The sequence below is a fragment of the Palaemon carinicauda genome, unplaced genomic scaffold (assembly GCF_036898095.1).
Source record: "Palaemon carinicauda isolate YSFRI2023 unplaced genomic scaffold, ASM3689809v2 scaffold48, whole genome shotgun sequence".
NCBI lineage: Eukaryota > Metazoa > Arthropoda > Malacostraca > Decapoda > Palaemonidae > Palaemon > Palaemon carinicauda.
Window position 1 is genome coordinate 314,102 of NW_027171739.1, and position 26,103 is coordinate 340,204.

General features: G+C 40.7%; 1 long non-coding RNA gene across 2 annotated transcripts in view; it reads right to left on the bottom strand.

The window, feature by feature from the left end:
* Positions 1 to 6,263: 6,263 nt before the first annotated feature.
* Positions 6,264 to 26,103, bottom strand: part of LOC137636988 (uncharacterized) — a 36,515-nt gene continuing 16,675 nt past the window's right edge. Inside the window, exons 2-5 of one of the 2 annotated variants that reach the window (XR_011043330.1) lie at positions 15,148 to 15,455; positions 9,570 to 9,678; positions 7,932 to 8,049; positions 6,264 to 7,064 (exon numbers count right to left, since the gene is read on the bottom strand). This is a non-coding gene — a long non-coding RNA (uncharacterized lncRNA). Of the gene's footprint in view, positions 7,065 to 7,931; positions 8,050 to 9,569; positions 9,679 to 15,147; positions 15,463 to 26,103 lie in introns of both variants that reach the window. The other variant, XR_011043329.1, reaches the window with a different exon arrangement.

Consider the following 26,103-nt stretch of genomic DNA (forward strand, 5'->3'; position numbering starts at 1 on the left):
CATACTATATACACATGACATGTGGTTTGGCCTAGAAAACAAGTTTGTTGCATATGCAAATGATGCTACTCTCTCTGCATCAATTTCATCCCCTGAATGTAGATCTGGGGTTGCTGAATCCCTTAATAGAGATCTAGCTAAAATTAGTGCATGGTGCAAATTACGGGGTATGAAGTTGAATCCTTACAAAACTTAAAGTATGATTGTAAGTAGGTCAAGGACAGTGGCTCCTCAACCTCCGGATCTCAGTATTGATAATGTTTCTTTAAGTTTGACTAAAATTTTTTGGTGTGATTCTCGACAGCAAATTTACTTTTGAGAAACACATTAGGTCTGTGTCTTCTTTAATTGCACTAAAAATGGTTTATTGAGAAAGTCTTTCAATATTTTCGGTGATCAATCTATTCTGAAGAAGTGTTTTAATTCTTTCATTCTACCTTGTTTTGAGTATTGTTCTCCTGTCTAGTGTTCAGCTGCTGATTCTCATCTTAATTTGTTGGACAGAAACTTACGGTCTATAAAATTTCTTATTCCTGATCTACTGTAGATATTAATCTCTAGCACCGTCATTCAATTAGCTCATTATGCATGTTGCACAAAATTGTTCATAATTCTGACCATCCTTTGCATTCAGATCTTCCTGGACAATTCCATCCTGTTCGTAATACTAGGCAGGCAGTTAATTCTATATACACAGGCGTTTCTCCATCATGAGGCTCAATACTACACAGTATTCTAGAAGTTTTATGACAGTTGTTACCAAGTTGTGGAATGATCTTCCTAATCGGGTAGTTGAATCAGTAGAACTTCAAAAGTTCAAAGTTGGAGCAAATGTTTTTATGTTGACCTGGCTGACAAGAGCCTTTTTATAGTTTATATATGACATATCTGTTTTTGACGTTGTTAATAGTTTATATAGGACATATCTGTTTTGACGTTGTTACTGTTTTTAGAATGATTTATTGTTAATTTATTCTCATCATTTATTTATTTCCTTTCCTCACTGGGCTATTTTTCCCTATAGGAGCCCTTGGGCTTATAGCATCTTGCTTTTCCAACTAGGGTTGTAGCTTGGCTAGTAATAATAATAATAATACCAATAGAGTATCCTACATGGTGCACTGAAGGAATATTACTTTCGCAGATTGTTGGGGTTTCACTGAAGATTGCTGAATTACACCCCTACATTAGTAAGATGAGAAACAGCAGAAGAGAGACTGGCTATGGATCTAAACTTCTACATGCATTAGTTCAAGCAGGTTGGAATAATCCAGCACAAGGCAGGGGAAATAGTAAGCATATCATATATGAAGTCTCAACAGAGGATTTCAGACACTGTAAGCAATCTATGCATTGGATAAAAATCAGTAAGTTCCTCTGCGATGAGGCAGTAATGAATATCAGGCTACTCTGGAAAGACAAATGACAAGGAGCATAGACACTAAATTCTCTTCAGCCACTAGGAATGGTTTAAGGGTAGACGATGCCTTTGATGACCAATGAAAATTTCTCCAAAGACAGCGAACATAGCAGTTTTGAGGGATAATTTCTTCACAGGATGTCAAACAGGAGAAACAGCGAAAGAAATAAATCTACAGGTCCCAGTGGGAAGCCATCGAGTACGTGTTTGCGTACCCATAAATGCAGTGATGATTCAAGTGAAAACGCATTGGCATACTGAATCAAAAGCTATAACAGGATACTTCAGAACCCTCTGAGAAATCTAATTGAATTAGTGAAACATTGGAAAAAATGAGATTCAAGGAGGCAGCACAGGAATGTAGATATCCCATACAAAAAGGGGAGCAAAGGCAGTTCAACGAGGCAGGCATCAAGGGGGACGAGGAATCAGGTATGCCACAGTTAGAATAAGCAGCTGTAATTACAATATACCAGAAAAATAAGAGAGATGTGACAAAATCCAGCTACAAGGTAAAAGTGAAATGCGAGTTTTGTGCACCTGAGAGGCTCTGCCAGTTTCTCCGCTAGCGTTGGGTTATGTTTTTACTGCGGAAAAATCTGACAATTTGCAAACCATTATTATGGGGAAAAAGTCGCATGCCTAGCAAGGTCGCATTGGATGGTACAATAAGCACCATTTCTGCGAGTGATATTAGCGGCAACAGGCTAAAAAGCTGAAGACGACGTCAGTGGCTGGGAGGTCTGATTGAGATGTGTCCAATGTTGTTGCTGCGCCATACATGCAATTGACCATGAATGTTAGCTTCATTTATTAAAAGATAAAAAAGGTGCACATCAGAAATTGTAACTGATACTAAGGCTGAGGTATGCAATGCTGGGTCAGTACAGGTACTGAGCCTGGAAATTGCTGTGAAAAATCTAAATAAATCAGAATTAGATTTCCAACATGCACCAGAAGGTCACAGGTGTGTACTGTAATAGGATGTTGTCAGCAGGTTAACACCGAGTGTAGCAGCTTGTCAAAAAGTGAGTGTATGCATTTTGTCAATGGGACACACAATACTCTGATGCAGGTGTTGAGGTGCCAGTGATGGGAGATGAGAATGAGAGAGAGATTACAATAGATGAAGTGAGGAGAGCACTAGATGAAACAAGAGTAGGAAAAGCGTCTGGTATGGATAGTGTGAGAGCTGAGACGTTGAAGGAAGGGGGTGTGACTGTACTTGAATGGTTGGTGAGATTGTTTAATATGTGTTTTGCGTTGTCAATGGTACCAGTAGATTGGGTTTGTGCATGTATTGTACCACTATATACTGTAAGGGTAAGGGAGATGTGCATGAGTGTTGTAATTCAAGAGGTATTAGTTTGTCAAGCGTAGTTGGAAAAGTGTGTGGTTTTAGAAGAGGTAGGGGTTGTATGAATCAGATTTTTACAGTTAGGCAGATATGCGAGAAATATTTAGCAAAATGTAAGGAGGTGTATGTTGCGTTTATGGATCAGGAGAAAGCGTATGATAGAGTTGATAGGGAAGCAATGTGGAATGTGATGAGGTTATATGGAGTTGGTGGAAGGTTGTTGCAAGCAGTGAAAAGTTTCTACAAAGGTAGTAAAGCATGTGTTAGGATAGGAAATGAAGTGAGTGATTGGTTTCCGGTGAGAGTGGGGCTGAGACAGGGATGTGTGATGTCGCCGTGGTTGTTTAACTTGTATGTTGATGGAGTGGTGAGAGCGGTGAATGCTCGAGTGCTTGGACGAGGATTAAAACTGGTAGACGAGAATGACCATGAATGGGAGGTAAATCAGTTGTTGTTTGCAGATGATACTGTACTGGTTGCAGACACAGAAGAGAAGCTTGGCAGATTAGTGACAGAATTGGAAGTGTGTGTGAGAGAAGGAGGTTGAGAGTTAATGTGGGTAAGAGTAAGGTTATGAGATGTACGAGAAGGGAAGGTGGTGCAAGGTTGAATCTCATGTTGAATGGAGAGTTACTTGAGGAGGTGGATCAGTTTAAGTACTTGGGGTCTGTTGTTGCAGCAAATGGTGGAGTGGAAGCAGATGTACGTCAGAGAGTGAATGAAGGTTGCAAAGTGTTGGGGGCAGTTAAGGGAGTAGTAAAAAATAGAGGGTTGGGCATGAATGTAAAGTGAGTTCTATATGAGAAAGTGATTGTACCAACTGTGATGTATGGATCAGAGTTGTGGGGAATGAAAGTGATGGAGGGACAGAAATTGAATGTGTTTGAGATGAAGTGTCTAAGGAGTATGGCTGGTGTATCTCGAGTAGATAGGGTTAGGAACGAAGTGGTGAGAGTGAGAACGGGTGTAAGAAATGAGTTAGCAGCTAGCGTGGATATGAATGTGTTGAGGTGGTTTGGCCATGTTGAGAGAATGGAAAATGGCTGTCTGCTAAAGAAGGTGATGAATGCAAGAGTTGATGGGAGAAGTACAAGAGGAAGGCCAAGGTTTGGGTGGATGGATGGAGTGAAGGAAGCTCTGGGTGATAGGAGGATAGATGTGAGAGAGGCAAGAGAGCGTGCTAGAAATAGGAATGAATGGCGAGCGATTGTGACGCAGTTTCGGTAGGCCCTGCTGCTGCCTCCGATGCCTTAGATGACCGCGGAGGTAGCAGCAGTAGGGGATTCAGCATTATGAAGCTTCATCTGTGGTGGATAATGTGGGAGGGTGGGCTGTGACACCCTAGCAGTACCAGCTGAACTCGGTTGAGTCCCTTGTTAAGCTGGGAGGAACGTAGAGAGTACAGGTCCCCCCCCCCCTTTTTTTTTTTATTTGTTGATGTCGGCTACCCCCCAAAATTGGGGGAAGTGCCTTGGTATATGTATGTATGTATATCTATTTTAACGTTGTTGATGTTTTTAGAATGATTTATAGTTAATTTGTTCTCATCATTTATTTATTTCCTTATTTCCTTTCCTCACTGGGGTATTTTTCCCTATTGGAGCCCTTGGGCTTATAGCATTTTGATTTTCCAACTAGGGCTGTTGCTTGGCTAGTAATAATAATAATAATAATTATTAGTGTCTGTAACTGATAATACACTCCTGCCACTTTTATTGCTCCTCAACGGGTGGCAACACCACTAACTTGTGAACAGATCTACAGTATTGATAACTGTCACTATGTCTCTAGTATTTTTCTGGTCTTTGTATTTTGCATCCAATTCTCACATCTCTCGCCTGACTATTTCTGCCTGTTTCTGTATCTACAAGCTGTTCTATTTTCTATTACTCTCACACAACATTTTTATCTTTTATTATAACGATATCACGGACTTGTATGTTTCTCTTTTCCGAGTGCCACTTTCACCATACAATGAGTGTGAAGATATCTCTCTGCCGCTTACTCCAATAAGTGTTGACAACATTTTGTATAAAGTTTAAACACTTCTTAGTGTCACCTGAAGTAGACCATGAAACAGATGGTACTCTATTTCATGCTGTACCCAAAAGTAAATAGTTTGGACACAATGGTCCTAATTCCACATCTATACCAGGTTTCAATCCAATAGGCTTGCCATTCATCAAGTCTGGTATTTCAAAAAAAGTTCTGTAAATCACCTAAATATTAAAATAGTAGCCCCTACGAGCAATAACAGAAACCTTTTTTTAGTTAACTAATGCCTCGCACCGTTTGGCCATACAGCATTTGCTGAACGAATAAATTTCCATTTCAAGCCTTCTTTTGCTCCAAATTCAGTGACCTCATGCATGTCCCATTGTTGTTAATGGCACTCTTCAGGTCTTTATTTGCCAATACTATTTGTGAGCTTCAATCAGTGCACAGTATCAGGATAGCTATGAACAGTTGTGAATCTTCTGAAACACATTAAAAGACTGTTATATTCATCAACAACATCAATGTACATGCCTCATGTGACAATATAATTGAATATATCCCCATAGGCCTTCCCAGTTGTTCTTTTCTTTACATTATCTTTGATTTGAAAAGGTCCAAATGTCCGAATCTGTGAGTTGGGGACCTTTACTCATGAAAAATACCAAGCTTATGCTTTAGTTTTGCCTTAACAGTTCCCCTCTGTTGTTTTGCCTTCTTCTGTGCCTCCAGTAACATCCCAGCAATGTTGTCCTCTCCAGTAGAGCTGCCCTTTTTACCTGTCATGTTGAGTACTGCTGAAATGCTTGCTTGGATACCACATAAACTCGGGTTGTCTTAATAAAAACTTTATTTCGACCTGTAAGAATTACAGTATAACAAGTCAATAAAACATACCAACACCACAAACAATTTACTTATTCAATACAGCAGAAACATGGGTAATCACCACATAACATAAACATATATAAACTCACACCAATAATTATAAGAATAATCATTATCATGTCATTACACAATCACCATTACCACCAAGTCGGTACATAAGTAACAATTAACTAAAAAAAGAGTCACTTACGACAATGCCCCATCTCTGATACTTATCAGAAATATCTTGTAACAAACGTCAAGTAATTTCTCCCATCATCTGTAGCATTAACACATATCCTTAAAGAACACAAGTTACATGTCAACACCATTTTGGATAGCAAGAGGAATGCACAGTTGCACTTCTCGCTAACAACACACAAAAAACCCAGTAACGTGTACAACCTCCATCGGCTTCACAGTGGATGTGTTTACAGTCACACCACTGCCAACCAACACCACAATTATATGCACACACTTTACTAAACTTGAAAGTTATGACAAAGAAGAAAATATATTATTATTATTATTACTAGCTAAGCTACAACCTGAGTTGGAAAAGCAGGATGCTATAAGCCCAAGGGTTCCACGGGGAATAATAGCCCAGTGAGGAAAGGAAATAGATAAAGTACAAGAGGAGTAATGAACAATTATAAAATATTTTAAGAATGGATACAACATTGATATAAATCTTTCATATAAAGACTAAAACCTTAAAGAAAAAAACAAAACAAGAGAAAGAGTTATAAGATAGAATAGTGTGCCCAAGTGTACCCTCAAGTAGAGATTTCTACCCCAAGGCAGTGGAAGTCTATGGCACTACCTGAGACTAGAGAACAATTTTGATTTCTCACTGTTTGTTCATGACCACGGAACAGATCTGAAATGGGTATTGCACGTCTGCCTGGCCTGGCACACTGTAATCCTCACGAAAAAGTCTTTGCAGTGATCGTTCCTTCCCTTTACGCGTATTTCTTGCTACTTCGTTCGAGAATGGAGCTTTCGGACTGACTTGCTGATTCTGCAAACTATAATGAAGCTGTGGCCAGAATTCTCCAATGGGACAGAAGAGAAGACAAGTGTGCACTGGAAGTTGCATATTTATGAAAAAGTAATTAGAAAATAAAGATAAATTTTGTAGATTCTAAACTCTGAGACTAAAATAGCAATCTGGGGGGAGCAAGATATAGCTATGCCACGATAGAATCCTCTCCTAAGAGCCCAGCTTCACATTGAGATCATCGTAATTGTTTATTTTTTGACTGGGTTATGAAAACTCATGAAATTTCGTTCACTTGAGATGTTTCTTCAGTTGTGGAAAGAGGTGATAGTCGGAGGGGATCACGTTTGGAGAGTAAGGCGGGTGGTCGACCAATTTGAAGCCAAAGTCGCGTATTTTCCGTAGAGTTTCATGTGCTGTTGGTGCTGTATGAGAGATTGATAAATACAAGATAACCAATTGTAAAATAAATATGGTTCATGTATTGTTAATGATGATAGTAATATTATTTTGGACCAAACAAAATAATACGGCCGAGAACAGTATATTTCTACGTTGAATTTCCGATTAAAATTACATTTTTTTTATAAGTGTAGAATGTAGTTTTTTCCTTGTCGTAACTTAGAATTCTAGTTTTGTAAACTGTGCGATTGTCGATACTCACTAATGAAGTGTAAATTTAAAAAATATTTTTAGTTAACAAGAAGAGATCAATACCATAAGCGTGGAAAGAAAATGAAAATTGCATCTACCAGAATGATCAGCTTGGTTGATGTTGTGTCCAGTGTCTTCTAGGAGATAGACAGTCCAAAATCAAACTATTATTCTTTTGGGTAGTGCCATAGCCTCTGTATCATGGTCTTCCGCTGTCTTGGGTTAGGGTTTAGAGTTCTCTAGCTTCATTTCCTCATTAAACTATTTTCCTTGTTAGAGCTATTGGGCTTATAGCATCCTGCTTTCCCTAGTAGGGTTATAGCTTAGCTAGTAATAATAATAATCATAATATTCGACTGTAAGGACACAACCCATCTAAACTAATTCAGGGTAATTATGACCATAATTATGAACACTACTTACTTGATCTACAATATGGATACCACTCACCTTTTCATAAATATGTGAAAGGGACAAATGTATCGAGTGTAAGCAAGAAAAAAGTTAACAGAATCTACAGTATAAGAGAGACGTTAAATGTTAGAAATAAGTACTTCGTATTGATTAGAGAAGTCAAGGCAATAGATTTCTTGGATTATATTTCTAGAAAACTCTCAGGTAATTTCCATTTTACCTACCAGCTAAGAACTAAGGACAGCATCTTTCTCTGGTAACGAGTAGACCAAGGCTCCGATTAGGATGGAAACTGCTGGACACACATCTGGGGTGCCGAGAGAAGCCCATCTTCCACAAGATCTGCAAAAGGAAGAAATAAACAGTACAGAAGGTCTTTAAACTTACAAACTTAATAGGTTACAAGAAGCTGTTTGTAAGTCCAATTTAGTTAGATTTTGACTTAGGGTAAGCCTAACCTGGAACCCATGACTTTGATTTCCAACTAGAAAAGTCAACAAATAGTCAGGTTTCATATGCGAATCCTCGATAAGCAGGGGATGACTATATACATTAAACTGGAAGTGTTGAAAACTCAAATATTCCTTCGGCTTATGAATATATTAAAAAACCAACCTATCGTTTCAAACTTTGGTTATAAAGTTACAGAGTGAGTTGTCAAATAAAGTGTATAAAACAAATGCACTACAGTACATCATTTTAAATTAATTTTGCTTCATTACTAAAAATCCAATTATAAAGAGAGTATTTATACTGAATATGTTAGTGAAACAGAAAAATTGCATTAAGAAAATATAAATGAATGAGTCTCTAAACCAGTGTATATCTTCAGCATCAACCAAGCTGACCATTCTGCTAAATGCAATTATATTTTTTTTCTTTTTTTTACAGTATTGGCCTCTTTCCAACTACTCTTGTCCTTATGTTTTTATAAATGACTTTATTTTCTCTACACTTTTAGGCTTTTGAGAGTATGAAATTCTTATAGTAGCATTTACGTAAAATATTTCTAATATACTTTTAAACATAAAATAATTCCAGGGTTGTATAAAAATGCCTTAAAATCAAAACTATTAATGCTATAAATCCCTCCAAATTTTAACTAGTTCACCAATTCTTTCAAAAGACACTTTACTCCAATCCTAAAGTAATTTCTAATATCTAAAAGAATATATAAATCCAGGTATGTATAAAAATACCTAAGAAGCAAAGCTATTATTACTACAAGTTCCTCCAAATTTTAACTAATGCACCAATTCCTTTCAAAAGGGCACACTGCACTAAATGGAAACTGGGGACATTACATAAAAATTATCTCAAATTTTAGTAAATAATGATGTGGATTTTTACTCCAGAAGTCAAATATAAAATTCAGCAATATATTGTATGAATAAAAAACTAATTCTAAACATTTCCTGAAAGAAAATGTTATGAAATAACATGAAATGGATAGAAAGTGACCTTTACACTGATAAGCCCTTTTGACAATGCAGTAATACTCCCTCTTGGCATGTCAGTTCCAACTTTAGGTCAGTCTACAAAAATAAAATCTTAGTTAAGTAGTTTTATAAGTGTGCTTTACAGTACTGTACTTCACACAGAAGCTTAATACTGTATAAGGATTATATAAAATGGTAGCAGATAAGTAATGAAAGTTCTGCATTAAATGAAATAATTTTGTACAATTACAGCGTTTCATCATGAACTTTTTATAAAATATCTGACATTTAGAATTTCAGTTGGAAATGCGTTTGTATATCTGGATGTTTGGAAGTTAAGAGCCTCCCTTTATAGAGTGAAAATCAACTTACATCTGGTCTCTTGGAAACCAATGAACTAAATGGAAGAGTATATTACCATACCTGGAAAAGCTCTGTGTTTGGAAAGCGTCTGAGCAACAGGATTAACGAGCAGACTGTGCAAGACGCTATTTAATCCACCTCAGTTGAGTAACTTAGTTTCTCAGACATCCTGAAAGAAGATGGATCATTCAGATTGACCAAGATTGATTGAAGATTGTTATCAAAAGTGTAAACAAATACATAAGAAAAGACTCTTTACTAATGAAATGACTAACAAAATATCTGAGGCACAAGAATAAAATCTCTGACCATCATTTTAGGGTTAGGAAAATGTCCATACCTGTTAAAATTACATGTAAATAATATTATTATTATCATTACTAGCTAAGCTACAACCCTCATTGAATATGCAGGATGCTATAAGCCCAAAGGGCTCCAGCAGGGAAAATAGTCTAGTGAGGAAAGAAAATAAGGAAACACAAGTGTGACCGAGTGTACCTTCAAGCGAAAGAACTCTAACCCAAGACAGTGGTACAATTATGGCACTACCCAAGACTAGAGAACAATGGTTTGAATTTAGAGTACTGTATCCTTCTCCTAAAAGAGGTGCTGACCATAGCTAAAGAGTCTCTTCTATCCTTACCATGTAGAAAGTAGATACAGAACAAATACAGTACAGTAGTTAACCCTTTGAGGAAAAGAGAATTGTTTGGTAATCTCAGTGTTGTCAGGTGTATGAGGACAGAGAAGAATTGGGAAAGAATAAGCCAGACTATTCGGTGTAAGTGTTGGCAAAGGAAAAATGAGCCGTAACCAGCGAGGGATCTAGCATAATACTATCTGGCCAGTGAAGGGACCCAATAACTCTAGCGGTAGTATCTCATTAGATTGAATATGGATAGAATAAGCCGAATGAATAGAGGAAATGGCAGTAAAATTGATAAACGTAGATGGAAATAAAAAAATCAAGGAATATCATTTTGTAATGAAGTTTCTCATGTTTTAAGAACAAGAGGTTTGTTTTTAGGTCAGAACGAATACGATCAAAAGCCAAGATTATTAACGACCAAAATACTACAAATTTTAAAAATAAGTTGTATTTTTCCTAGCTACACAAACCTGAGATCTTTATAAGGATTACCTCTGTTTAGTTACAACAAAATTGATGAAATATCGTGGGGTTAGCAACATTGTATGGTTGCAGATTATTCCCACCTGGCTCAGGGTGTCGGAGCTAGCTCCTTTGTTATCACTCTGTTCTTGGTCAGGACTTGTCGCGTGAATGAGGTGGGAAATATTAATAAACTAGAGGGGCACTCAGTATAGCGCATTCCTCACCACAGAAGCTTGCACTTAAACCTTGACCTTTGACCTTGACATGTATTAATGTGCGTTGATTTTCATACACTCAAATATAAACCAAGTTTGAAGTCACTGTGACAACGATGTACGAAATTGTGGCTGATTACATGAATTGGACATTTTCCTTGACCGTAACCTTCCAAAATTTAATAATTTCCAGCTTTTTTACATAACAGTTCATCCCTGTAAGTTTCATTACCCTACAATTAAAATTATGGCCTGGAAGCTGTTCACAAACAGGGGGTAAAACATAACCTCCTTCCAAATTTATTGGCAGAGGTAATGATTCAAGTTTGCATAGCTAGGAAAATTACAAATTACTTTTGAAATAAGTACAGTAGTTTGTTCCTACGCAAATACAAACGCTTGTCACTTATATGGGAATCTTCCTTAGAAAGTCCTCGGCTATAAAATTTAGGGCGTCTATCTAACCCCTAACCCAAAGTATCCATTCATGCTTGGCTCATGAGAGAACCGAAGAACAGGACACACAGCCTTATTCGAAATAACGGTAAGTGACGGAATCACAACCCAACATAATTGCCCTTTTGTAAGAGCGTGCTAGAAATAGGAATGAATGGCGAGCGATTGTGACGCAGTTCCGGTAGGCCCTGCTGCTTCCTCCGATGCCTTAGATGACCGCGGAGGTAGCAGCAGTAGGGGACTCAGCAGTATGAAGCTTCATCTGTGGTGGAAATGTGGGAGGTTGGGCTGTGGCACCCTAGCAGTACCAGCTGAACTCGGCTGAGTCCCTGGTTAGGCTGGAGGAACGTAGAGAGTAGAGGTCCCCTTTTTTGTTTTGTTTCTTGTTGATGTCGGCTACCCCCCAAAATTGGGGAAGTGCCTTTGGTATATGTATGTATGTATGATCTAACCCCTAACCCAAAGTATCCATTCATGCTTGGCTCATGAGAGAACCGAAGAACAGGACACACAGCCTTATTTGAAATAACGGTAAGTGACGGAATCACAACCCAACAAAATTGGCCTTTTGTAAGAACATCATCAAAGTTACTGGACAATATATCTGCCCACAGTGGGGAGTTTACCTGTATACGCAGTCATCAATGTAGGTATTCCCAAGAGAATAAAGAGGAAACCATTCACTCTACTCTCATACCATAATCGTCGTCGGCGCCCACTCGTGTCCGAGTATTGGGTTCTGTCGTTAGCCATCAGCCTGCTGATGAAGAAGGGTGGAGGAAACGACAGAGTGCCAGTAGCTGGGTATATTGTTTTGGGTGGTCGTGGCTTTGCAACGGCCACGCACACACACTTGGCCCACACCATTTTCACCGCGGCTCAAGACATATGAGACAGGCGGCTTCTCCTATGTTGGTTGCATCGGGCTGCCAGGTTCTTGTTAAGGCCCGCCTTGTTACCTGCCCGACAGGCATTGCCTCTTCCGCCGTCGCTGGGATGCTCCGCCGTTGGGGTCTTGTTTGGTTTGATTTTGGAGTTTTCCTTCTCCCCATACCATAATAACAATGAAGTAATCGATGATGCAACAAAATGCTAGCTGTCCTGCAGGGGCACGGGTCTTTATATAAACTGTTGGGCGGCTACCACAGGACCTAAGGAGAAAGTATCCAGAGACCTATACGAGCAGTCTTTCAAATGATATGCAGTGAAGGTGGTCTACCTTTTCATACACCTGAGCCGAGTACCTGTGTTTCCAAGTGGTTCTTGCAGAATGCCAAGGTTGCAGCAATACCACGGATATCATTATTGTTTCTCAGAGCCAGAATAAGATAGTACTGTACTCTCAGTTTTTCCCTTCTTGTTTTGACCTGTGCATAAAAACAAGTTAGGGATGCCTGGACAAAAGAGTGCAGTCTTCTTTGAGGAAAGACAGACTGCCGTTACAGGACATAATAACAAACTATCTGAATCATCAGTTACTTCCTTGATTGATGAAATAGAAAAGCAGTTAATTCGGTTGTCATTAATGGATTTTGGGTCTTAACAATATGCGGTACCTAAATCTGCCTGATCAAAAGCTACAATGGCTCCACTGTGTGTGTCTTAATCTTCTTTCAACTATGGGAGGTGGTTCCATCTACAGAGGGACTAGACAGTTATGGCATCTACCGGTTACCGTAGCTCTTGCCTAGGCAACCTCACTAAAGGCCTCAGTGTGATGGTAATTGATTTAAAATAAAGCCAATTACACCCATATGATCTGTTAGGGGGACCAAGCTGCACATATACATACATATACAAAGGCATTTCCTCAATTTTGGGGGGTAGCCGACATCAAACAAATGAAACAAAAAAGGGGACCTCTCCTCTCTGCACACTTACTATACCATAAACAATAATGCATGAAAGTAACTGTTGTTCAGTGGCTTAAAAACTCCTAAAAAGATCAGCAAACAATTGTAAGCAGCCTTCAAAATAAGCTGATGGACATGGCCTTATAAAATGAGGAGAAGGACCGACGACTGAGAGACATTACCGGCTGATTGGCAGGAACTTTCAAATGATGGAACATAGGCAAGAAAACACCTCAGCACCAACCCCAATTGCATTACAGGTAATTGGATTCCATCAATCCAAAGTTTCCCAGAAAGATGTCGCTTACCAACTTAAAATAAACAAGGACAAGGCAACCATTAAAGATGGCTGAGAAGATATGAGTCTTTCAGTCAAGAAACATGCCATGTGCCATTTTTAAAAAGTGTCAGAAATCACGATTGAAAATTGCCAATTTTCAATCGCGAATTACTCGGTAAATATAACAGCTAGGAGTTTCATATTTGTTATAAATATAAAATTTGCTACTATATATAACAAATATGAAACTCCTAGCTATTATATTTACCGAGTAATTCGCGATTGAAAATTGGCAAACTTTAATCGCGATTTCTGACACTTTTTAAAAATGGCACTTGGCATGTTTCTCGACTGAAAGACTCATATAATAAAGGAGAAGGCTTAATAAAATCATAACATCAAAAGCAAAGAAGTGCTAAACAAATTTATGGGTATCAAAGCAAACAGTTTACCATGGCAAGAGAGCATTTGAGGTTATTTATATTCTCTTGGCTTTTAAGCCAAAACAAAATCAACACATTCTCGCCCTTCAAGTTACTTCCTTAGACAATTGGAAATTCAACTACAAAGCTTTTCAGAAAATAATGGGCTTTAGTTAAAAATAACTGTGTTGATAGATCTAAGACATAGCACTAAAATCATTATGGAATAGCAACTACTACTCGATGTAAAGTTAGGCTTCAATAAAAGCACCTCCATTAATGAAGTAGCAGCCCAAGGGATTTCTTTAAAGAATAGGTCTACGGTAGTAAATCAATAAAATAACAAATTGACACTTTGAAAAACTAGGAAAACAATATTTCTTTCATATTTTTCATTTTCAAAATGTAATGTGTAATATTTACTCATACTGTATTAATGCCTCCCCTCTGATGGTCCAGCACTTTGCTGCAGTAGAGGGGCTTGAGTGTCTCAATGATGGGCTGGGCAATGGCAGTGGGGTAGTTTATCCACCCTGGCAGGCTCAACCATACCGCTAAGGCCAGTTCTGAGGGACCAGACCAAGACTGGACTCCTATAGGCCTTCTCCTTTATTTAAGATAGGCAAAGACTAGGAGAAGGAAAACTCCAAAATCAAACCAAACAAGACCCCAACGGCGGAGCTTCCCAGCGCCGGCGGAAGAGGGCAATGCCTGTCGGGCAGGCAATAAGGCGGGCCTTGGCATAACAAGAACCCGGCAGCCCGATGCAACCAACATCGGAGAAGCCGCCTGTGTCATATGTCTTGAGCCGCGGTGAAAACGGTGTGGGCCAAGTGTGTGTGCGTGGCCGTAGGAAAGCCACGCCCACCCAAAACAATATACCCAGCTACTGGCATTCTGTCGTTTCCTCCACCCTTCTTCATCTCTTTCTCAGGAGGCTGATGGCTAACGACAGAACTCAATGCTCGGACACGAGTGGGCGCCGACGACGACGACGATTAATGGCTGACATAGCTGAAAGACACACACATGAATCCAAATTCTAAATTAGAAGAGCAAGTATTAGATGTCGAGTAACAGCTCACCTTTATAGAAAAGTTCTTAAAATATACTTGGGTGCATAAATATAATTTTGACTTACAATTTACTTTTCTTGAGCTTGGAAATAAGAATTGCTCCGGTCACTTTCTTATGAAGACGTGCTATTTCTAAATCTCTCTCTGTGGTTGGTTAGAGAAGCTTCCTTTTCAATAGCGAAACACTAGATCCTGCATCAATCAGCGCTCGAATGGACTTACCTGGTAGGACAGTCCTGATGGTTCAGATTCCGAGCTGCCATTAGGATCCCGATAGGGGAAACACGAGCTAACAACCTCATTTGGAATACCGTCGCCTCTGGCCCCTGTCTCTAGTGCTGTGGGGGTGAGGTTGGGGGTACAGAGGGAGGTGCAAGTGCCAGCATGTCCGTTGGGTGTCATTCCATTGTACCTGCTGTCTTGTAAGGGGCTGTTAAACTTCCTGCCCCACCTTTCCTCTGCCTCCTCTTCCTCGGGAATTTGGCAGTGGGTTGTGTAATCGGCGTCATTGACCTCAGATGTCAGGATGCCTGAAAACTTTAAATCAATCAATCAATCAATTCCTGTAAAACATTCTAGATTATTAATATACCCCTCCAAAAGAAGAAACCTTATCATAAATATTACTCAAATTTAGACTTCCTCAATATGGTCACTAATCAGTTGATAAAATAATCACTACGGTACTGTACACTACATACGAGTTCAAATTTGGTCTTGACTGTGTCACTCTAGTTAATAACTGCATTAACCCTTTTACCCCCCAATGCTATTTGGAACTTTCCAACCCTTAACCCCAAGGCTTTTTTCTTTTTCAAGCACGTTTTGCAATATTTTTTTTTAGATTGAGCTGACAGCCTTAATTTTCGTCATAGAGAGGTCAGGTTGGTCTCATTATTTTGGAAAATGCCTGAAGTTTCTCATGAAGTTATCAAAAACATGCAAAAAAATGCAAATAGCAGATTTTTGCAAGGACGTACTAGTACGTCCATGGGGGTTAAGGGATGAGTTTTGTGAAACGTACCAGTGCGTCCATTGGGGGTAGAAGGGATAATACAGTAACCCCAATCTTGTCTACAACTCTAAACAAAGTTCTTATATTATGGCCATATTAAACTTTAGGATGAGTATATATATAGATACCTTCTCTGGGTGTACTGTATACAGTATTACATTGTGATTTTCACAGCTATTTTGTGATTTTATTATTTCAAGTCTGTACATTTCTCAATGTCAAGTTTCATGACTCTTATTACTGCATTCTAATTGGCTTTATAAAACTTATGAGTTATTGCCCTTATATTTCAACCATCTAACATCGCTATAATTTTTTTGATTTAAGAATTACAATGATGTCTCACAGGATTATAATACAGGAGAGGGGGTTCCTAGCCTCCTCGTCCCGTCCCTTTTAGTCGCCTCTTACGACACGCAGGGATACATTGGCGCTATTCTAATTGTTTTTATTCCCCCGCGGCCACAGGGGGCTGTGGCACCCTAGCAGTACCAGCCGAACTCGGTCGAGTCCCTTGTCAGGCTGGGAGGAACATAGAGAGGAGACGTCCCCTTTTTTGTTTCATTTGTTTGATGTCGGCTACCCCCCAAAATTGGGGGAAGTGCCTTGGTTATGTATGTATGTAAGAATTACAATGGAATAAGTACCTGCATACTATTAATTGAAGGAAATGCTGCATCAAAGTTGAACTGAAAAATAGTCAACATCATTCACATACAAAAAGAGAATATTATGTAAGTAGTAAAAAAGGGATTTTGATAAAGGAAAAATCTATTTCTGGGCGAGGGACCTGTGTCGCTCCATGAAATGCTCCTTATAGCACCATTTCTAAGGTGTAAATACTGCTAGATATACCGGAGAAAAAGTTGCACGGAATGCCAGGAATATAACCAGCTCGCTCACCCTTATAAGTTTGCCTTGTCAAAAATTATTTGTTTGCCCATATCAAAAGAAATGAAAATTACAACATTTTGTCTAAGAACAAAATTTTGAGAAAAGTTTCTAACTGAAAATGTTGGTGAATCTATCAAAAACCTTTGACAATTCGTGTCCCAGGAATTCTACCTTCTCGGCCCTGAAAGTGCATTTGTCAAAACGCACTACGAGGCCGTTTTCTTGTGGTCATTTCAACACTGTTCTTACGTGCTGAAAATGTTCGTCCTGGGACTTAGGAAATACCAGGATGTCGACGTATACAGCGCAAAAAGGTAGGTCCCCCAGAATGTTGTCCATTAGGCGCTGGAAGGTGTTTTTTATAATTCATGATCTTAACCTTGACCTATGGTCCAATCTCTTCCAAATTCTAATCAAATTGCCCTTGGATTAAGGCCAATCATCTCACAAAATTTATGATTCGGTAAAATAGTTTTTGAGTTATGCGAATCACAAACACACAAACAGACATACAAACAAATACACATCTATCAAAATATAACCTTCCCAAAAAGTTAGAGAAGGTAACAAGACAGCACTATAATCAAACTGGGCATTAACCCTTTTACCCCCGCTGGACGAACTGGTACGTTTCACAAAACTCATCCCTTTACCCCCATGGACGCACCGGTACGTCCTTGCAAAAAAACTGCTATTTACATTATTTTGCATATTTTTGATAACTTAACTTCAGGAATTTTCCACAAGAATGAGACCAACCTGACCTCTCTATGACAAAAATTAAGTCTGTTAGAGCAATTTAAAAAAAAAAATATATTGCAAAATGTGCTTGAAAAAAAAATGCCTGGGGGTTAAGGGTTGGAAAGTTCCAAACAGCGTTGGGGGTAAAAGGGTTAAGGATCTTGGATATGCCGCAGTTCTCTAAACCTAAAGCATCTTCCAATGGATTAAAAAAATGATTTTGTAAATTACACCTTGGAGCTTATATTGATCAAGTGAAATCTAAATCAGCTGTGTTGGATCATCGGCAGTACAGTGATGCCTCAGGATACGAAAGTAATCCGTTCAGGATACGGTTTCGTATCCTGATTTTTTCGTATCCTGAGTCGCGTTTTACATGTAAATAGCCTAATCCGTTCCAAGCCTTACAAAAAGTCACCTTTTCTCTCATAAACACGCTAAACTGTAGTAATAAACATGCAATGCAGCCATTTCTATCATTCAATAATTAACCCAACCGTTAAAAACAGCCTAATCCATTCCAGAAACCACCATGAGATTATTCAATAATGTTCGCTGTACAGTATGTGTACTTATGGACATGAACACACCAAGAGAATTTCCTTTATTTCTTCAGATCTTTGCTCAGACAGCATCTATAAAGCTTACTAGGCTTCCAGAGGGCTAAAATCACTGCAATATCTTTGATCAAGCAGCTCCAATAAATTGGGAAAAATTGTATTAATTTATGAGCTCGCTCCTAGAACAAATTAAACTCACAAACCATGTTACAACTGTATACTAAAACTAGTAAAATATTTATCCATTTCCTTCAACATTTTGCAAACAAATTCTACAGCACTAACCTTGTACATGAGACCGGGATTCCTTAGTGCTCAGGTAATCGGAAGTTATGCTATTGATATCCCGGGATGCTTCTGACAGCCATTCCTGGAGTTCTTCAACAGCCATGCGGAGGTCTGAACGTTCGCTTTCACAATTCTGTGTTTTCAGAATAACTACCAGGCATAGAGGTGAAAGCGCAGGACAGGACCTAGGAGATGGATATGTACTGATCTATCGTGGAGTAGATGCAGGAATCAGAAAGCATGGTATTGCTATGATCGTAGGACCTAGACTTGCTCCCCATATACAAAAAGTACATTTGATCAGCAAAAGACTTATTAGTTGCACATTTAGAGTAAAGAACACAAATTATAATGTCTTTCAGATTTATGCACCACAGCAAGGCCATACACAAGAGGAAAAAGATACTTTTATGGAACTTTTAGAATTACATTTGGAGGGACAGCCAGAAGGCATCAACCTACTACTAGGAGATTTTAATGCACGGATTGGCTGTGAGAGAAGAGGGATAGAGAGTGTAATAGGCCCATTTGGAGAGGAAACAAGAAACGTTGAAGGAGAAAACCTAATATTTTTTTGCATAAGAAATCTCCTAATGATCATGAATGGATTCTTTAAACATGACAAATTCGTAGATAATTTGTATTTTCCTAACTATACAAATCTATAATCATGCCTAGGTATACCAGTCTTTGAGTGGGAAGCAGTGAAGATTTCTCAAGGTTTACCATGATCCCCAGATCTTGGCAAAGTCTCAGAAGTTTGTCTCGGTGTTAAAGAAGGGTTGACACCGAGTCTGCTAGGATTAACCAGTCGTCCAGATAACGGAGGAGACGGATGCCAATCCTGTGTGCCCAAGATGATACTAGGGTGAACATTCTGGTGAAGACGTGGTGCTGTGGAGAGACCGAAGCACAGCACCTTGAACTGGTACTTTCTGTTGTCTAGGCTGAATCTTAAGTACTTCCTTGAAGACGGATGGACTGGGATCTGGAAGTACGCGTCCTTTAGGTCCAGTGTGCACATGAAGTCTTGGGGTCTTACTTCTAGTCTGACCATGTCCGCCGTCTCCATGCTGAACGGAGTTTGTTTGACAAACTTGTTCAGAGCTGAGAGGTCGATGAATGGTCTCCAGCCTCCAGATGCATTCTTTATAAGAAAGAGTCGACTGCAGAAGCCTGGAGATTCGTCGAGGACTCTTGGAGAGCGCCCTTCTTCAACTCCCTTGCCGATCCCATGTCAAGGGAGTTCAATGACACTGGATTCGTTGTCAGGGGAGGTAGAGATGTTATGAACGGGACGCGATATCCTAAACTGATCACGGAGATTGTCCAGGAATCTGGCCCGAGTTGCTTCCACCTGTTTGAGCAACTTTGTAGGCATCCCCCCTCTGGTGGACATGCAAGGGGACAGCCTATCCTAGCGTTTGCGGCCTCGGCTGTTCCCTCTAGGATTCTTGCCGTCCCTGGAGGATTATTTGCCTTTCCTTAGGGCTTAGACACCAAGGTCTTCGCTGCTATTGTCGTCTTAATGGTCTTGACTGGACGGGACTGCTGTGGTGCTGGAGGCTTATAGGGCTTGGATGTTAAAGCCCTATGAAGGAGGGAGTCTTGATGAGACTTCCTCCACCTCTCAGCGGCATGTTCCACATCCTTAAGCTCAAACAAGACGGAACCCTCTAGGGAGGACTGTCTGAGCCTATTGATCTCGGTGCTAGGAACCTTCTGATGGAATCTCTCAGCTACTGCATCCCGACATTTCAGGATGGTATTTGCCCACAAGTTCGAGACTTGGTGGGCCAGAAACTCGATCGTGCGAGTACCTGGGAGAAGGAAGGTTTCCATAGCTTTCCTGGTACGTTCTTTTGAGAAATCCTCAGAACGTATCAGGATACCTAAGGTCCTCAACCAGATATCGAGCCACAAAGTGGCTTGCATAGTACACTTCGCAACTTTCTCCTGGTTGAGGATCTCGGCTGCCGAGAATGAGACCTGCCGGTTGGAGAGTCTCTCAAGAGGGACTCCCCTGGTTAGCTCATCCAGCGAGAAAGAGCTAAACAAGGCTCCTCAAGGATCTCTAAGTAACTCCGCTGCTGTACGCGAGGAGGTGAGAGGAGCTTGTTGGTGGCTCCAGAATGGTTGGAGGAGGACATCTCGGAGAGCTGTTGTGAGATCTTGTCCCTGGTACTCTTAACCCCTTGCCAAAAAGCATGGTCTGACTCTTGCTGGTCTCCTCCTGCTGTAGGATTTGCAGTGAAGTCTCCTTCTATCCCCAAAGGCTCTTCTTGGGGAGAGTAGCGGACATTCTCTGAGTGGCTAGCTGGCTCCATCCTAGTCCTAGTAGAGGACTTCGGCAATGTTTTGGAGTCCTACATCCTTCCCAGGAAGGAATCTAAGGACTCCAAAACATTGCCGAAGTCCTCTATCCTCTACTAGGACTAGGATGGAGCCAGCTAGCCACTCAGAGAATGTCCGCGACTCTCCCCAAGAAGAGCCTTTGGGGATAGAAGGAGACTTCACTGCAAATCCTAGAGCAGGAGGAGACTAGCAAGAGTCAGAACATGCTGTAGGACTCCAACATTAACGAGGGTGGCATGTTCCTTTCAATCTCCGATTGAGTAGACCCCTCGGTGCGAGGAGAGGTTTCCCCATTGGTGCAATGGGGGAAAGTCTCTCTTCGCGTGATTCACTTGGGGACGGGAAATCTTCGTCCTAAATGGAAGGAGAGGCAGTCTGAGGAAAAGAAGGAACCTGCCTTGAAGGTCTGCGTGGAGTCAGTTTCGCCCTTGGGGAAGTGACCGCATCAGGAACTCCTCTTTTTCTCTTCAAAGGGGTAGAAGAAGCCATGGTTTTGTGTTCCAATTCAGAGAAGACAACCTTGAAAGCCTGCGTTATGGGTCTGATCAGTGCACCGAAACCAGAGCTGTTGGCTGACAGATGCGCTGTCAGACATACCCCTTGAAGGGACAGGGATTGAAGGATCCCTGAGAGGAGTCCCCATCATTGGTGAGTTCGCCTGTGGTGGCTTTGGGATCCTGGACCCCTCTGGATGTTTCCCTTCTCCCACAATGCACGGTGGTATGCGCTCGCGGGAAGGGGAATGAGGCGATGGCGACCTTGCCGTGCATAGTTTAGTAGTCTCGCGCGCGGGATGATATTGACGCTCGTACGAGGGAGAATATCGGGGCTAGCGCGCGGGCGCGCAGGATTAATACGTTGAGTGCGCGGGCGTGCAGGAGAGAGTTCACGCGCATCTATACCAGCTGTAGGGTGCGCTTGCAGGAAAAAGATCCCTAGCACGCGGGCGCGCAGTTGAATCATGTGGGGCGAGTGAGAGAATGTTGGCGCGCATCCTTTGGAGCGGATGGGCGAGCGTGCGCACGTATCCTTAGCTGGAGCCTTGTTAGGCCCATGTAGAAATGACGACGGCAGGTCGGCAGGTCTGTCGGATGGAAGGTCAACGTGTTCTTTAAAAGGACGACCTTCCACCGAAGGCGATTCCGAACGATCTGCAGAAAGGTCCAGGACAAGTGCAGGAGCAGTGATAGATAATTGGTCTCGAAGCTCCTCTGCGGTGGACTACATCGAAGATGTTGAACCAAAGAGGCGTCTCCTCACCGCAGGTGAAGGAAGGCCTCTTAGGGTGAAGAGGAAGGCGAGCCTTCAGACGAATGCGCCCTCTGGGGGCCGTTGGATCAGCAAGTTGACCTTCTGCAGTCCTCCAAAGAGGAGTCTCTGTAAGTGAACTCCCCTGAGGGGGAGAAACACTAGCAGGAGAGACTGACGATGGACTTAGTTTCCCCTCATAGGTTGAACAGGAAAGAGAGAAATTAGGCCGTCAGCTACCATTGAGTTTGGAGAGGCAAAGGTGATGGGTGATACCGCATGGGATACCTCTGACACCACAACGTCGACAAGAGACATAAGATCAACCCCTGACGGTGACGAAAATTGCGTGACAGCGGCACCCAATCGGATGTAGTTAAGCAAAACCTCCTTGGAGGGCGAACCCGTAAGCCCCAAGGAGGACCAAAGCTGAAATAAGGAGGTTAGTGACATATCCTCCCCCAGGGGTGAGAGGTGGAGCTGCTTTGCTAGGGGAAGCAACGTCATCTCTCGAGTCCCAAGGTTGGTAAAATATACATCGGTCTACGCTACCACTCGACGGTCTCTCGAAAGAGACCGACCAAGTGGTAGGAGCTTCAGAAGAGGATTCGACAACGGAAGAAGAGGCCTTGGGTTTTTCTCCTTTCGAAGCAAACTTCGAAGGAGAAATATCCCGTTTGGACTTCTTCTTCCGTCATCGCGAAAACCTCTCCCAATGGGAGGTAGACCACTCCCTACACTTGTTGTTGCCATCACACCGTTGGCCCCTACAAGAAGGACAAAGGGCGTGAGGATTAGTCTCGACTGCCGACATGAATGTTCCACAGGAGCGGTCGGGAAACCCAGGGAAGGTGCGCATGATCGCAGAGGCCAACTTCACATATACAGAACTAGAAAAAGAAAAGGCAAAAGCAATTAAAGGGCTGCCAAATGACGGCGAGGATGAAAGCAGGCACGTCCGACCACCATACGAGCCGAGAGCAAAGTGAGCTCAAGCACAGGTGTGTGAGAGGGGGGGTGCAAGCTACCCTCCCCTACCCCCGCTACCTAGCGGTGTGGGGAGTAAATCTTCGTTAGAATTTAATGGCTCGTCATTTCAGCTACGCCGAAAGTAATACCCCTATTAAATAGCGTGGTTTGTATTCCAGTTACGGAACAAACCAGGACTCACACAAATACTAGAGGTAGTAGGTTGGCCAGGGCACCAGCCGCCCGTTGAGATACTACCGCTAGAGAGTTAGGGGGTCCTTTGACTGGCCAGACAGTACCATATTGGATCCTTCTCTCTGGTTACGGTTCTTTCCCTTTGCCTACAGACACCGAATAGTCTGGCCTATTCTTTACAGATATTCCTCTGTCCTCATACACCTGACAACACTGAGATTACTAAACAATTCTTCTTCGCCCAAGGGGTTAACTACGGCAAAGTAATTGTTCAGTGGCTCCTTTCCTCTTGGTAAGGGTAGAAGAGACTCTTTAGCTATGGTAAGCAGCTCTTCTAGGAGAAGGACACTCCAAAATCAAACCATTGTTCTCTAGTCTTGGGTAGTGCTATAGCCTCTGTACCATGGCCTTCCACTGTCTTGGGTTAGAGTTCTCTTGCTTGAGGGTACACTCAGGCACACTGTTGTATCTAGTTTCTCTTTCTCTTGTTTTGTTGAAGTTTTTATTGTTTATATAGGAAATGTTTATTTAAATGTTGTTACTATTCTTAAAATATTTTATTTTTCCTTGCTTCCTTTCCTCACTGAGCTATTTTCCCTGTTGGGGCCCCTGGGCTTATAGCATCCTGCTTTTCCAACTAGGGTTGTAGCTTAGCATTTAATAATAATAATAATAATAATAAAGATGGAATCAAACCACAGGGCAGTATGATAAAAAATCAGTAATTGATTATGTCGTTATATCAGATAAGAGGCTTGTAGAAAATGTTAAAGTATTGCCTGGAGTCTCCCTTGATTCAGATCATAGACTAGTCATAGGAAAAATTTACATTCCTCCCATAAGAACAGAGCAAACAGAGAAGAGAAAAATGATAAAAACAGAATCCTTGAAAGACCCAGTTATCAAAATGAGATTTCAAAACAAGTTTACAGAGAGGTTGCAATACCTGGAGCAGCGGGATTGGAAGGGACAAAAGGAGAGTGCCTTGGATGTAGGGGAGAAGGAACTTGGCTGTAGGTTTGTTGGAGGTACTAGGAAAAGACGTACAACTTGGTGGAATGACGAAGTAAAAGGTGCAATAAAGATGAAGAACAAAATGCACATGAAATGGAAGAAAGAAAGGAACCAACAGACAAGAGAAGAATATGTATCTTCTAGGAATCAATCAGAAGAGATTAAGAGAAGATCACGGATAAATGCAATATAATATAAAGGATGAAAATGGAAACATTATTGGCACGGCTACAGAACTTAATGTAAAATGGACTACTTATTTCAATAGGTTACTAAATGTAACTACAGAAGGAAATGAAGAAGAATATCTCTTTCAATTTGACAGAGAAAATAGGGAGGATGTGATTACTTATCATGAGTTTAAAAATGCTTTGAAAGAGATGAAAAATGGGGAAATCCCAGGGTATGATAATATACCAATTGAGTTATTCAAAGGGGGAGGGGATATTATATGACCTAACCTTGTCATTCTGGTTAGAGAGCACAGTTACTGAAAACTGGGGAAAACATATCTCTGTACCCCTTTATAAAGGTAAAGGTGATTCAGGCAAATGCGAGAATTATAGAGGTATAACGCTCATATGTCATGCAGCAAAACTTTATGAGAGGATTTTAGAAAAAAGGGTGCGAAACATCATTGAACCTCAGCTAGGCGAAGAACAGCATGGATACAGAAAGGACAGAAGTACATCAGATCTCATATTCGCCTTGAGGCTTGTTATTGAAAAATCATGGGAATACAATAGGCCACTGTATATAGCATTTATTGACTTGGAAAAGGCATATGACTTGGTACCTAGGAACAAATTGTGGTGTTTAGGAGAGGTTTATGGACTCGACGGTAGATTGGGAGCTGCAATAAAGAGCACGCACGAACCATGTATGAATAATGTAAGGACTGGATACAAGAATGAAAATTGGTTTAGAGTAACAACAGGTGTTAAGCAGGGAAGCGTTCTTTCCCCACTCTTGTTCATTGCATATATAGATGTAATTATAAGAAGTTTTAAGGAAAGAATAAATATCTCGGGAGACAACATGATTTTTGCTGATGATATTGCTTTCTGGACATATGATCGGGAAAAACTATCAAGAGCATTGATAGCCTTGAATGATGGTTTAACAGAAGCCGGACTGAAGATGAACATTAAAAAAAAACAGAAATATTAACCCTTTTACCCCCAGGCTCTTTGGAAATTTCCAACCCTTAACCCCCAAGGGTTTATTTTTTCCCCAGGACATTTTGCAGTATATTTTTTTTAAATTGCTCTAACAGCCTTAATTTTTGTCATATAGAGGTCAGGTTGGTCTCATTCTCTTGGAAAATGCCTGAATTTTCTCGAAAAATTATCAAAAATATGAAAAAATAATTTTTTATAGCATTTTTTTGCAAGGACGTACCGGTACGTCCATGGGGGTAAAGGGATGAGTTTTGTGAAACGTACCAGTACGTCCTTTGGGGGTAAAAGGGTTAACAATCAACAAACAAAAACAAGCTCCAACGAACATCATGATAAGGAATACAGTAATTAAGTACACCAACGCATTCAAGTATTTAGGGTGTATGTTTACAGACAACGGCTATAAGAACAAAGAAGAATTTACTGAACGAATAAAGAAATATAATAAATGCTGTGGAGCACTCTATCCAATTATGAGAGATGCATACGTACCTATAGAAGTAAAGAAAACCACTACACTAATTTGTATTTTTATTAACTATACAAACCGAAGTCCCTTTATAGGCATAGGATTTCAGTGAAGCTGAAAACTCAGCTATTGAAATTCATAGAGGTGTCAGTGCCCCTTCCCACCCCCTGCCACCTCACATATTAGCCACTTTTACCTTCAACTAGGACTTAGGGGTGGATGAGGCAGAAACTATAGCTTTAAGGACTC